We start from the raw sequence: 12,741 nt of genomic DNA, 5'->3' as shown, positions 1-12,741 counted from the left end.
ATGCTGAACATTGTCCAATCGTCAACGAACATCCCTACCTCTGAAGGGAAAATGATTGGTGAAGCAGCTGAAGATGGTTGGGTCAAAGACTCGACCCTGAGGAACTCCCCTCTAACTAAGAAAGCCTGGATTCTCAAGCCCCCATCTGCTTCACAAATGGGACATGACACATCTGAATAGGTTGGTTAAAAATGTCACCTGCAGAAAAATCCAGAGATTCAGGTAAACTGCTGTTTATTTCAAAGATCACCTGAGGGTGAAGCTGTTATACAGCCATCGCCGAGGACACTGCAGCACCAGGGTAATGGGTTGTGAAGTTGATGCACACAGGACTGGAATGGTTCCCTCTGTGTCACTGTCCACATTTCCAGCCAGACTCTGCTGTCCTCCTTCAGCACTTTCAGATTTACTCTGATTTTTAGCATCAGCACTCACCCTCAGACCCCGCCCCGCAATGTGACGTCACGGACCGTTCTGCCCATGCGCCCAGATACCCGACCAAATGGCGGCTTTTCATCTCGGAACTGCGATACATTTAACCGCAAGTTATTGTTCAACGTGCTCGCTTCTCGCTTAAAGGGTTTTTAAACATTCTCCAGCTCCTGCAGCCTTACCATGTGGAAAAGCGCATCTCTTCCCATTTCCCACGGAGATAAAGTCGGTCCTGCCAATGTGCTACACTCGCCTGTCGTGCATATAGAGGGTATTTACCACCAGGGGAAATGCTGGGTAGATACAACCGCCATTGAATTCAGGTATTGCAGAAGATTGCGTCTGTTCATGAATAACATTTTTTTCCTGTATTACAACCTTTTGTTTTCTAAATAATCTTTGGAAGAAACAAACTGGTGGTTAGCAAACTATCTTAAAATGGAATGCATCTATCAAATCTCTCAAATCGTCTCTTCAACATAAGCTTGTCATTAAAGTACGAGATCCCTCAAATCATTTTGTAAATTCCCGTCCTGAGTTGATGATGGTGGATTTTGGAAACTCTTTTAACAGGTAGATGTTTAGCACTCAAACCAAGAGATATATTTGTTTATTCTGAATGTCTCTCAACATGTTTCTTTTGTCATCTCATTTTGCAGAGAAATAGAAGTACTGAAAACTGAAGTGTTTCTCTGATTCCAGTTCTGTCCTATCTTCTCAGCTGCAAGGTCCAGCCGGAGTGTTTATATTGAAGGATAATGAAATTGGTTCAGAGGTGAATATTATTGAGCATTCATCTATACTTCAATACTGAACTTGCTTTGCTGTTGTTCACTGGTCAGGCCCTGGTGTGATCCCTTTCCAGTGGATCAGAATCCATGTCCATCCATTGCTCTGTTTCATCCCTGTCCTCCATGACAATCTCTTTTCCATTTTCCAACCCACGCCACCTTTAATAATGTGGATTTTTACCCGATGTGATAGTTTACTGTGATTCCTGCCAGTCATGTTCAAATGAGGGTTTCATCACTGCATGTCCCTGAGCTATGTGCTGTTAATTTATTCCACTCGTATCTGTGGCTTCCCTCACAAACATTACTCAGACTTTCCTGTGTTCCTGCTTGCTTTTATTCTTCATGCCCCCTCTTACACACAGTGTTCCCTTTCCTGTTTTTACCACCCCAATTTCCCTTCCCTATTCTGACCTCCCACAAAACCTCTTTCTCTCTCTTTCATTCCTGAGAGGCCCGAGTCTTTTCTCGGTCCAGATCCTTCCTTGATGCATAATTTTTAGAGTTACATAGAACATGGAACAATACAGCAGAGGAACGAGCCCACGATGTTTTGTTGAACATGCCGCCCAAAACCCTTTGTGCAGTCAGCCTGAAACCAAACGGTGCGAGCCTGACAGTAAGTCGGGAACGCGTTGGACTGTATTATAAAGGATTTGACAATAAATGATAACTGGACGCTTAGAAACAATGGGAGACCATGGTTTTATAGAAGTGGAATATTTTTAAATCTGTTGGATTCGTTATTTTGGTGTGAGCATAAGTGGCAGAATAGATAAGGGTGTGGGAGGTTATTGGTGGTGGAGGATATTTGAAATTTCAGCGGCATTTTGACAAGTTTCAACAGGGGTTTAAAGTATAGCGAGGGAGAGAATAGATCCTCTGAAAGGTCAATGAGGCCGTCTATGTCAATCAGAGTTGATGAGGGAGATCTGAAAAAAAAGGTGTTCGGGTTTACTGTGGGGAATCCAGGAGAAAACAGCACAAGGAGGGCGCTGTCAGCCCAAAGCTCCACTCACCCCCTTCCCACGGCCACGTTCTGACCCAAGTGTAACAGAGTCTGTGGAAGGCCACATCGGTCTGTACAGCCACCGACAGAATCCCCCTAAGCACGGGAGAGAGTCATCAATCTGTGACCCTCACCAATGCGATGATGAGAGAGGAAAGTTTAATCCCCTCTCAATTATACCAGTGCCTTTGTTACAAATTCAAATAATTCCCTGTTAATGTAGTGACTCACAATTTAATGCTGTAAAGGAGCCTTAACACTGTCCTTCCAGGTCTGTGTTCTGACACTTATTACCCATAATTTGTTCTACGACTGATTAATAATCTAAGGCCACATATTTTCTTCATCATCCCATTGTTATCCCTAACGATGAGAGTTCCTCATCCTGCTTCCCATTCTGCCTGACTTTCCACAATGTTGTGTCGCTATGAATATTAATGCCTCACGTTCTTGTTCACCCTGTGACCATGTCTCCCTGATGGTGATTGGACAGAAATCACAGTCACACGTGCATATCCGTTATTGTAAATGCTTTGTGAATCCAAACTTAGAAATAGTAATTTACTTGTTATCACAATTTCCTGTCACAAACATATTTGATGATGTACAATTTTAGTTCAACTCACTTCCTTCCTGTTTCTTTCTGTTTATCGTCAGCCACGTCCCCATGTTTCAATATCTCAACCTTTGCCTGTAGAATTGGGAATTTACTTTCAGTTGATCCCTGTCCCTCCTCATGTGTGTCAGTTTAAAGCACTCTGCATAATCCTGGTTATATGATTGACCAGGGCACTGGCTCCACCAATGTACCATCCCAATAAAATAGCTGACTTCTCCCTGACAACTGGTAGCAGTTCCCATTGCATCAGACCCACTTCTTCTGACACCATTGTTTGATTCTGAAAACCTGCTGCACTCTGGTGATATCTCTCAGTATCTCTCCATGTGGTATCCCTCACTGTGTGGGTTTAATTTCTGCCTCTATCAGCGCCTCTCACTCCTGAATTTGGTCTGAGATACTGAGCCAACAGAATTCTCCACTCCAGAGAGATGCAGCATCACAGGCCAGGGATGGAGACTGGGAACGTCTAGGTCTCAGTGCTACTCAACAAGAGTCATCCTCACTTCCTCAGTCTAATTTCCCATTCTATCTGTTTCTCTGTCTCCTGGAGGTAATCAGGGTGTTCCTGGCTTAGCTGAATTCCTAATTCCCGTCCAATATAATATTGAAGACAATTGGTCAGCCAGAGAGAGATGGAGAGTGAGATATGGAGCCTTCAGTAAATCCTGCAGCCGGTAAGATCACTCCCAGTAAACAGCACAGGGAGGAGTTAGTGGCCTTCTCTATTCAGACCCGGAAGACAGGACATAGACGCAGTGCTGGGAAAGGAACATTAACATTCTAGGCTTCATTCCTAGCATCTTGTGAGGGTCCTGCTCTCACCTCTGCTGTACTGGTCCTCACTGAGACAGCACAGAGGATCTCAGGAATCAGTCCTGGCCCATGCTGTATTAGTGATCTCTGTAGGATCGTCCAGTCCCGATAATCCTTCCTCTGTTTGGAATCTCCTCTAATGCACACAATGCTCTCTATCTCTGTTAGGTTTTCCAATCCCTAACACCCTAATCCTTACGTTTTTCGATAGACACTAAATTCCTTCATCCCTGTAAACCCCGACAGTGCTGTTTATCCCTGTAAGCTCCTTCTACCAACACCATCCTCCAGATCAATGTATTTGTCCTTAACTACTTCATCTGTCTCGATCTGTGCAAAGTTCACCAGCTCCTACAATCCTTGCTTAGCTGTGAAAAAACATAATCTCCTTATCCTTCTCCAATTCATCGATCTTAATCTATTTAATATTCATCCTCAACCTGCCCCCCGCCCCCACCAACCCTCCCGACCTACGGAACCTCTTTCAGTTTGTGCAACCGACCCCATCTGTGTAACTCTCTCCAACCCAGGAACCTGACATTCTCCATTGTCTTCCTATCTACGTTGCCTCCAAAGCCTCGAAGCCCTCTTATATCTTTAAACTTCTTCAGTCACTACAACCTTCCATATCTCTGTTAGTATACATAATACTCTTCTCCCTGAAACACCGGGAAACTCCCAGACAATGATAGACCGGTGAGCCTGATGTCAGTGGTGGGCAAGTTGTTGAAGGGAATTCTGAGGGACAGGTTGTACATGTATTTGGAATGGCAAGGATTGATTCGGAATAGTCAACATGGCTTTGTGCGTGGAAAATCATGTCTCACAAACTTGATTGAGTTTTTTGAAGAAGTAACAAAGTGGATTGATGAGGGCAGAGTTGTAGATGTGATCTACATGGATTTCAGTCAGGCGTTCGACAAGGTTCCCCATGGTAGATTGGTGAGCAAGGTTAGATCTCACGGAATACAGGGAGAACTAGCCATTTGGATATAGAACTGGCTCAAAGGTAGAAGGCAAAGGGTAGTGGTGGAAGGTAGTTTTTCAGACTGGAGGCTTGTGACCAGTGGAGTGCCAAAAGGATCGGTGCTGGGTCCTCAAATTTTTGTCATTTACATAAATGATTTGGGTGCAATCATCAGAAGTACAGTCAGTAATTTTGCAGATTATACCAAAATTGGAGGTGGAGTGGACAGCGAAGAGGGTTACCTTAGATTACAACGGGGTTTTGACCAGATGGACCAATGAGCAAAGAAGCGGCAGATGGAGTTTAATTCATATAAATGCGAGGTGATGCATTTTGGGAAAGCAAATCTGAGCAGGATTATTCACTTAATGGTAAGGTCCTAGGAAGTGTTGCTGAACAAAGAGACCCTGGGGTGCAGGTCCATAGCTCCTTGAAAGCGGAGTGGTAGGTAGATAAGACCGTGAAGAAGGCGTTTGGTATACTTTCGTTTATTGGTCAGAGAATTGAGTACAGGAGTTGGTAGGTGATATTGTGGCTGTACAGGACATTGGTTAGGCCACTGTTGGAATATTGAGTCCATTACTCGTCTCCTTCCTATCAGAAATATGTTGTGAAACTTGAAAGGGTTGCGAAAGAGGTTTACAATTTTTTTGCCAGGGTTGGAGGATTTGAGCTATAGGGAGACGCTGAACAGGATGGGGCTATATTCCTTGGAGCGTCAGATGCTGAGGGCTGAACGTATAGAGATTTACAAAATTTTGAGGGGCATGGACAGGGTAAATAGAAAAAGTCCTTTCCCTGGAGTTGGTGAGTCCATAACTAGAGGGCATAGGTTAATGGAGAGAGGGGGAGGTATAAAAGACCTAAGGGGCAACATTTTCACAAAGAGGGTGGTATGCGTGTGGAATGATGGCCAGAGGAAGTGGTGGAGGCTGGTACAATTGCAACATTGAAGAGGCATTTGGATGGGTATATGAATAGGAAAGTTTTAGAGGGATATTGGCCAGGTGCTGGCAGGTGGGACTAGATTGGTTTGGGGGTATCTGTCTGGCATGGACGGGTTGGACCGAAGCTTCTGTTTCCATTCTGTACATCTCTATGACTCTATGACTATGCCTCTATGACCCTCTGTCTGTGCCTTTCAGTCTGCCTGCCTCCACCCTATATCCATCCCTATCCCTATCTCCAGAATCTAACCCAGCACTCTCTCTCTCTGAAAATTCCTCCAATCCACAAACGGCTGTGACCCACTGACATTCTTGACCAAATGTAACTCTGTTTAACTCTAACATCCTCGAGCCCCTATAAACCTCCCTATCTCTGTAACCTCTACCCATCTGGTCAACCCCCACTACTTAGGAATGACTCCCTGCATTCACCATAAGGCAGGTGGAATGACAGTGAGCTGATATGATCGAACTGTCATTCTGGTGTTGTGGCTGCAAGAATGACCATCGCATGGAAGTGAATACTGAAGGGTTTCGGGCATCGAGACAGGCTAGGCAAAAAACCAACAAGTTGAGAAGAAAGAATGCAATAATGAGACAATCATGTGAACTGGAGATCAAAATTTGGAGTCTTATTTGAATAGAGCTGAGAATAAGCAAACAGCAGCCCTGAGCAGGAATTGTTTTATAGGAACCAACCAGTGATGGTAATGTCAATATGGTTACAGTCAGGACACTGAATGTACTTGTAGCAAGGGCAGCACAGTAAATGTGTGTGACATTGGTCACCATCCCGACTGGATAGCTAATGAGTATCAGGGCTGTAATGGATGGAAACCTGGACTGTATATGAGATGATTTTCTCTAACATCACATCAAAGATTGTATGGAATTTGCACATTCTCCCCGTGCCTGCGTGGGTTTCATCCAGGTACTCCGGTTTCCTCCCACAGTCCAAAAATGTGCAGGTTAGGTGAATTGGCCATGTTAAATTGCCCGTAGTGTTAGATGAAGGGGTAAATGTAGGGGATTGGATCTGGGTTGGTTGCGCTTGGGCGGGTCGGTGTGGACTTGATGGGCTGAAGGACCTGTTTCCACACTGTAAGTAATCTAATCTAATCTAATCTCCAGTAAAGGAGCCATCAACAAAATTGTCTTTTTCAGGTCAAATGCTATGTAATAATAAATATCTAATAATCCCATTATAAAGGAGTTTTGTTAGCAGAGACCCATAATATTATGCAGGACATATTGATTGTGAGTTCAGACCATGAGATGGAGGAGCGGAATTGGGCCATTTGGCCCATTGAGGATGCTCTGCCCTTCAGTCAGATCATGGTTGATCTGATGATCCTTTGCTCTATTTACCTGCCTGTTCCACAAAAACGTTGTTTCCCTGATTCATTCAAATCTGATCAAGTCTGTTGTAAATATTCTTAATGACTCAGCCTCGGCAGCCCTCTGCAGTCAGGAATTCCCACAGAGTCACTACCCTGTGAGTGAAGACATTCCTCTTCATCTCCATCTTAAATGGGTGACCCCTTGCTGGAATTTTCTGCCCTATGCTTACAGATTCTCACACCATTGAAACGAAAGGAAGTGACAGAGATAATTATTGCAGATGGCATGAAAATTGATGGAGTTGGGATTAATGAGCAAAGATAACTAAGGTTGCAGGAGGTTACAGATCAGTAGGAAAGACGTACAGAGAAATGGCAAATTGAGTTTAATCTGGACAAGTGGGAGGTAATGTTAAGTTCAAGAAGAAAGTTAGGATACTGAGGGACATTGATATACAGAAGGATCTTGGTACAAGTCAGTAACTCTCTGAAAATGACAACACAAGTATTTCATATGGGAAAGAAAACAAATGGAACACTGGCCTTCATCAGTCACAAGGTTGGGTAAAGTGATTTGCATCTGATGTTGTAATTGTATAAAATGTTTGTTTGGACACATTTGGAGTACTGTGTGCAGTTCTCATCTCCACACAATAGGGAGGAGGCTTTTGAGAGGATGAGAAAGGGGTTTATTATCACGTTGCCTGTGTTAGGTTTTTGAAGAGAGTGTTAGGTATAAGAGGAAATTAAACAAAGTTGGATTGTTTTGTGAGAGTACCAGAAGCTGACAGGCGACCAGTTACAGGAAAATAAAATTATGACAGGACAGATAATGCGGATAGTCAGAATCTCTTTTCCAATGAGTAAGTTTCAAATAGTAGCACACCTAGGTTTAAGGTAAGAAAGAGGATATTTAAACGTGATGCATCACCTTTTTTAACATAGAGAGTGGAAGTTACTGAGGGAGGTCGAAGAAGCAAAAGTATGAGCAAAGCATTGAAGTGGCATTCAGACAGAAACATGAACAAGCAGAGAATGGAGGAATATGGACCATGTGCAGGTAGATGTGACTAGTTTAGAATACCATCATGGACAGCACAGCCAAGGTGGACCGAAGGGCCTATTACTGTGCTCTACTGTTCTGTTTTCTAACTTCCCAGCATCGCACCTGTCAAAGCCCCCCAGAATCTTGAATGTTTCATTCAATTTCCCTCTCATGTTTTCTGAATGTTAAAGGGTTCAACCTCAATCTTCTTCACATCTTCTCATTAGAAAAATCCTTCCATTCTCAGGATCAGTCGAGTGACCCTTCTCTGGACGGCCTCCAATGTGGCAATGTCGTTCCTTAGGTGACTTAGATTGCACATAATATTCTAGGTGTCGTCTGACTAGTAACTTACCCTAGATGTCCCTCTTTTCAGACGTCATTCCCTTTGTAATAAACATAGCATTTGGTTTGCCTTCTCTATTAACTGCTAACTCTGTAAGCTACCTTTTTCATATTGATAAACAAGAACTTCCACAACCGTTTTTGTTGCCAGTCTGAAACCAATTTTTGTTAGCCTGGCAGTATGGGCGGCACGGTGCACATACTCCTTGTGTCTGCCTGAGCCCCCTCCGGGTGCTCCGGTTTCTATCAACAATCCAAGACTGTGCACGTCAGGTAAATTGGTTCTGTGCAGGGGTAAATGTGCCAGTATGGGTCTGGGTGGGTTGAGCTTCAGCGGGTTAGTGTGGACGTCTTGGTCCGAAGGGCCTGTTTCCACACTGTAAGTAATCTAATATAAGTCAGGAGCTGAAATGTATTAGAAAGGATATGTCAATATGCAACAACTGGACACTTATGAAAACATTTTATACAAGAGAATTTGTTATTGAGCCTGTTGGATTTTATTTGTTGGTGTGAATATAAATGGCAGAATAGATAAGGGTGTAGGAGATATGTAGTGCTACGGAAGATATGGATAATTTGAATTTTCAGAAGCCTTTGCACAAGTTTCAAGAAGGGCTAAATATAAACTTGGCAGAGAATAGGGCCCGTTAAAGATCAATGAAGTCACCAATGTGTGGAACCAGCGGAGATGGGTGAGATATGAGACAAAACAGTCTTGTCAGTATTTACTGTGGAGAAAGAGATGAAAGCTCGGCAACTTGGGGAAATAAATGATGATAAAGTGAGGACTGCAGATGCTGGAGATCAGAGCATAAAAATGTGCTGCGCTTTTCCAGCAACACATTTTTAAGAAATAAATAGTGATGTCGAGGAAAGAATCCTCAACAGAGAAGAGAAAGTGCTGGAATCTTAAAGCAAAGAAAGATCGATCAATCTTCAGTAGCTCATTAGTTGAATCCTGGAATATTGTGGGAAGCTAGGGAAGGGATTGCAGTGTCCCTAACAGAGATATTTACATTATCAACAGACACAGTGAGGTGCCGGAAGACTGGAGGGAGACTAATACTGTTCCATCACTTAAGGGTTGCAGGGAAAAGCGAGGACATTACAGCCCAGTGATAGGTACGTTGTTGAAGGAGCTTCTGAGTGAAAGTAGCTACGTATATTCGGAAGAGTAAGAGCTGAGTAGAGATAGTCAGCATGGCTTTGTGAGTGGATAAGTGTTTCACAAACCAGGTGGACTTTTCGAGGAGATGGAGACAGTGAGGTCTGCAGATACTGGAGATCAGAGTTGAGAGGATGTTGCTGGAAAAGCACAGCAGATCAGGCAGCATCCGAGGAACAGGAAAATCGACATTTCAGTCCATAGCCCTTCATCAGGAATGAATAGGTTGCCAAGAGATAGATGAACGCAGAGCAGTCAATGTTGTCCGCATGGACTTCAGGTAAAAAATGAGGTCTGCAGATGCATGGACTTCAGCAAAGCATTTGACAAGTTTCCAAGGGATGTAGAACATCTAGTCAAGAGGTGTGCAGATTATTGTGGAGGACTCTGAGAGACATGATTTATGATTCATAGTTTGATTAGAGATAGTCAGCATGGCTTTGTAAGGGGCAGGTCATACCTCACAAATCTTACTCAACACTTCGAGAATGTGACAAAACACAGAAATTACGGAGGCATGAGATATAGGGATACAGAATTCTTGGCTCACAGAAGACAGAGGATGATGAAAGATGGAAAACATTCAGCATGGAGCTCTGTGACCAGTGGTGTTCTGCAGGGATCGTTTCCGGGAACTCTGCTGTTTGTGATTTTTATAAATGACTTGAACGTGGGTGTGGAAGAGTGGGTTAGTAAGTTTGCCCATGTCATGAACGCTGGTGGAGTGGTGGATATTGTGCAGGTCGGTTGTAGGTTGCAACGGGACATTGACAGGATGCAGAGCTGGGCTGAGAAGTGGCATATGGAGTTCAGTGTGGAAAAATGTGAAGTGATTCATTTAGGAAGGTCGAACTTGATTTTAGGTTACAGGGTGAAAGGCGGGAACCTTGGCAATGTGGAGGAACAGTGGGATCTTGGGTTCCATGTCGATAGATCCCTCAAAGCTGCCACCCAAGCTGATAGGGTTATTAAGAAGGAATATGTTGTGTTGACTTTCATCAGCTGGGGGATTGAGTTTTCAAGCCTTGAGCTTATGCTGCGGCTCTATACAGCCCTGGTTAGACCCCAATTGGAATATTGTGTTCAGTTCAGGTTCCCTCATTAGAAGAAGGAAGTGGAAGCTTTAGAGAGGGTAAAGAGGAGATTTACCAGGATGGTGACTGTACTGAAGAACATGTGTTCTAAAGAAAGTTTGAGGGAGCTAAGGCTTTTCTCATTAATGTGAAGAAGGGTGGGAGGCAACTTGGTCGAGGTGAACAAGATGGCATGAGGTATAGACAGTGAAAAGTGCGAGACTTCTTTTTCGCATGGCATAAATGGCTATTATGAGGTGGCATAATTTTAAGGTGATTGGAGGATAGTTCAGGGGAGATGTCAGAGGGAGGTTGTTTTTACACACTGGCGGTTGGGTGGAATGCACTGCCAGCTGCGGAAGTAAAATTAGATACATTAGGTACACTTAATAGTCTTTTGGATAGGCACATGGATGATCGTAGAATGAAGGGTACGTAGTTAGTTTGATCTTACAGTCGGCGAAAAGGTTGGCATGAACTCATGGCTGAAGGGTCTTGTGCTTTACTGTTCTTTGTTCTCCCTTCCATATGTTGAATTGAGTAAGAAGATCACATCAGTGCAAATTGATATGACATTCAGGAAGAGCTAGTTAACTGGATACAAAATTTGCTTGATGGTAGGAGACAGAGGGTGATGGGAGACATGTTGTTTTTCGGATTGGAGTCATGTGACCAGCGGTGTAGTGGGTCCACTGTTGTTTGTCATTTGGATAAATGGTTTGGATGAGAATATTAGTTTCCTGGTAAGTAAGTGTTTTGCGTGACACTGAAATTGGTGGTAAAGTGGAAAATGAAGAAGGTTATCTGTGATACAACCTGAAGAACAGTACTGCAGGGATAGTGGGCTGAAGAATAGCAGATTGAGTTTAATTATATAAATGTGAAGTGTTCCATTCTGGAGAAACAAACCAGGATGGGATTTGCACAGTTTATGTTCGGGCCCTGGGTAGTGTGGTCAATCAGTGACCCAGGGATGTAGGTACACAGTTTTTTGAAAGTGGTGTCACAGATAGACATACTGGTGAATCAGGCGTTTTGGGATGGTTACCTTCATGGGCAGAGCATTGAGAGTTGGAGTTGGATGTCATGTCGTGGCTGTACAAGACATTGGTGAGGACATCATAAAAGCATTGTTGATCAGTCGGATGAACTCATCGGGTTCGCTTTACTATCTTTATGGAAGGACATCTGACATTCTAACCTAGTCTGGCCTACATGTGACTCCTGACCCATAGCAATATGGCTGACTCTCAGCTATTCTCTGGGAGATTATCAGTGGCGGCAAAGAATGCTGCTCGAGGTAGTGATACCTACATCCCATGAATGAATAAATGAAAATACATATGTCCCTCCCTACCTCTGTAAAACCTCCAGCTGCAGCAATTCGTCCTGGTTTTGTAACATCATTCAAGCCCTGGCCATTCTCTGTAACACTCTCACCACCTACAGCACCTTCTCCTCTCCTTGTTCCTATCATGTCATTAAACCCTGACAATGATTCCCCTCCCAACTGCCATCATCTGCTAGCAGACTCTTTGCAGTCCCTTTAAACCTTACTGCTTTAGCACTCTCACTTCAGGATTTTAAGAACTTTCAGTGATCCTCTAAGCCTGATAATCTAATATGATCCATTTTGCCTTGAGTGAGGGCCAGGCGGGAATTTCTTGCTGAGATTTGTCTGTTTCAATATCCTTTTGATGAGTGATTTTCACTTTTCCTTCAAATGTTTTCCACTGTTCATTTACAGTCTGTTTCTCATGTTTACCTTGGTCAGTTCTCCTCTCAAACTCATGTAATCGGCGATTTTTGTTTCCAGTTGTACCTTGTCCTTTCTGTGATTCAGTTGAAAACTTTATATTCCTTTAAACTGCACTTTTCACCATTTTTCCAGAGAATCTCTGCAGGTGACGTCACTCATTCACTAAGTTTCATTGCACAATGGTCAATCTGAGATAGTGACATCCCTCGCCTGTTGCACAATGCGTTATTCAAAGAAACACAAAAACATTCTCCGAATTCATCTTCCAACATCACTCTTGTCAGTGTGACTCTCCCGGATTATGCGAATATTGAAATATCCCAAAATTATCATAATGCTTTTTTTAAAAATTCCAATGAATTCCTGCTTAATGTAGTGATAGGCATTGAAATGTTGTTAGGTGGCGAAAACTGTTCTGCTGCTTGTGTCC

The sequence above is a fragment of the Hemiscyllium ocellatum genome, chromosome 46, assembly GCF_020745735.1.
Source record: "Hemiscyllium ocellatum isolate sHemOce1 chromosome 46, sHemOce1.pat.X.cur, whole genome shotgun sequence".
NCBI classification, from domain to species: domain Eukaryota; kingdom Metazoa; phylum Chordata; class Chondrichthyes; order Orectolobiformes; family Hemiscylliidae; genus Hemiscyllium; species Hemiscyllium ocellatum.
This window is presented reverse-complemented; position numbering follows the sequence as displayed.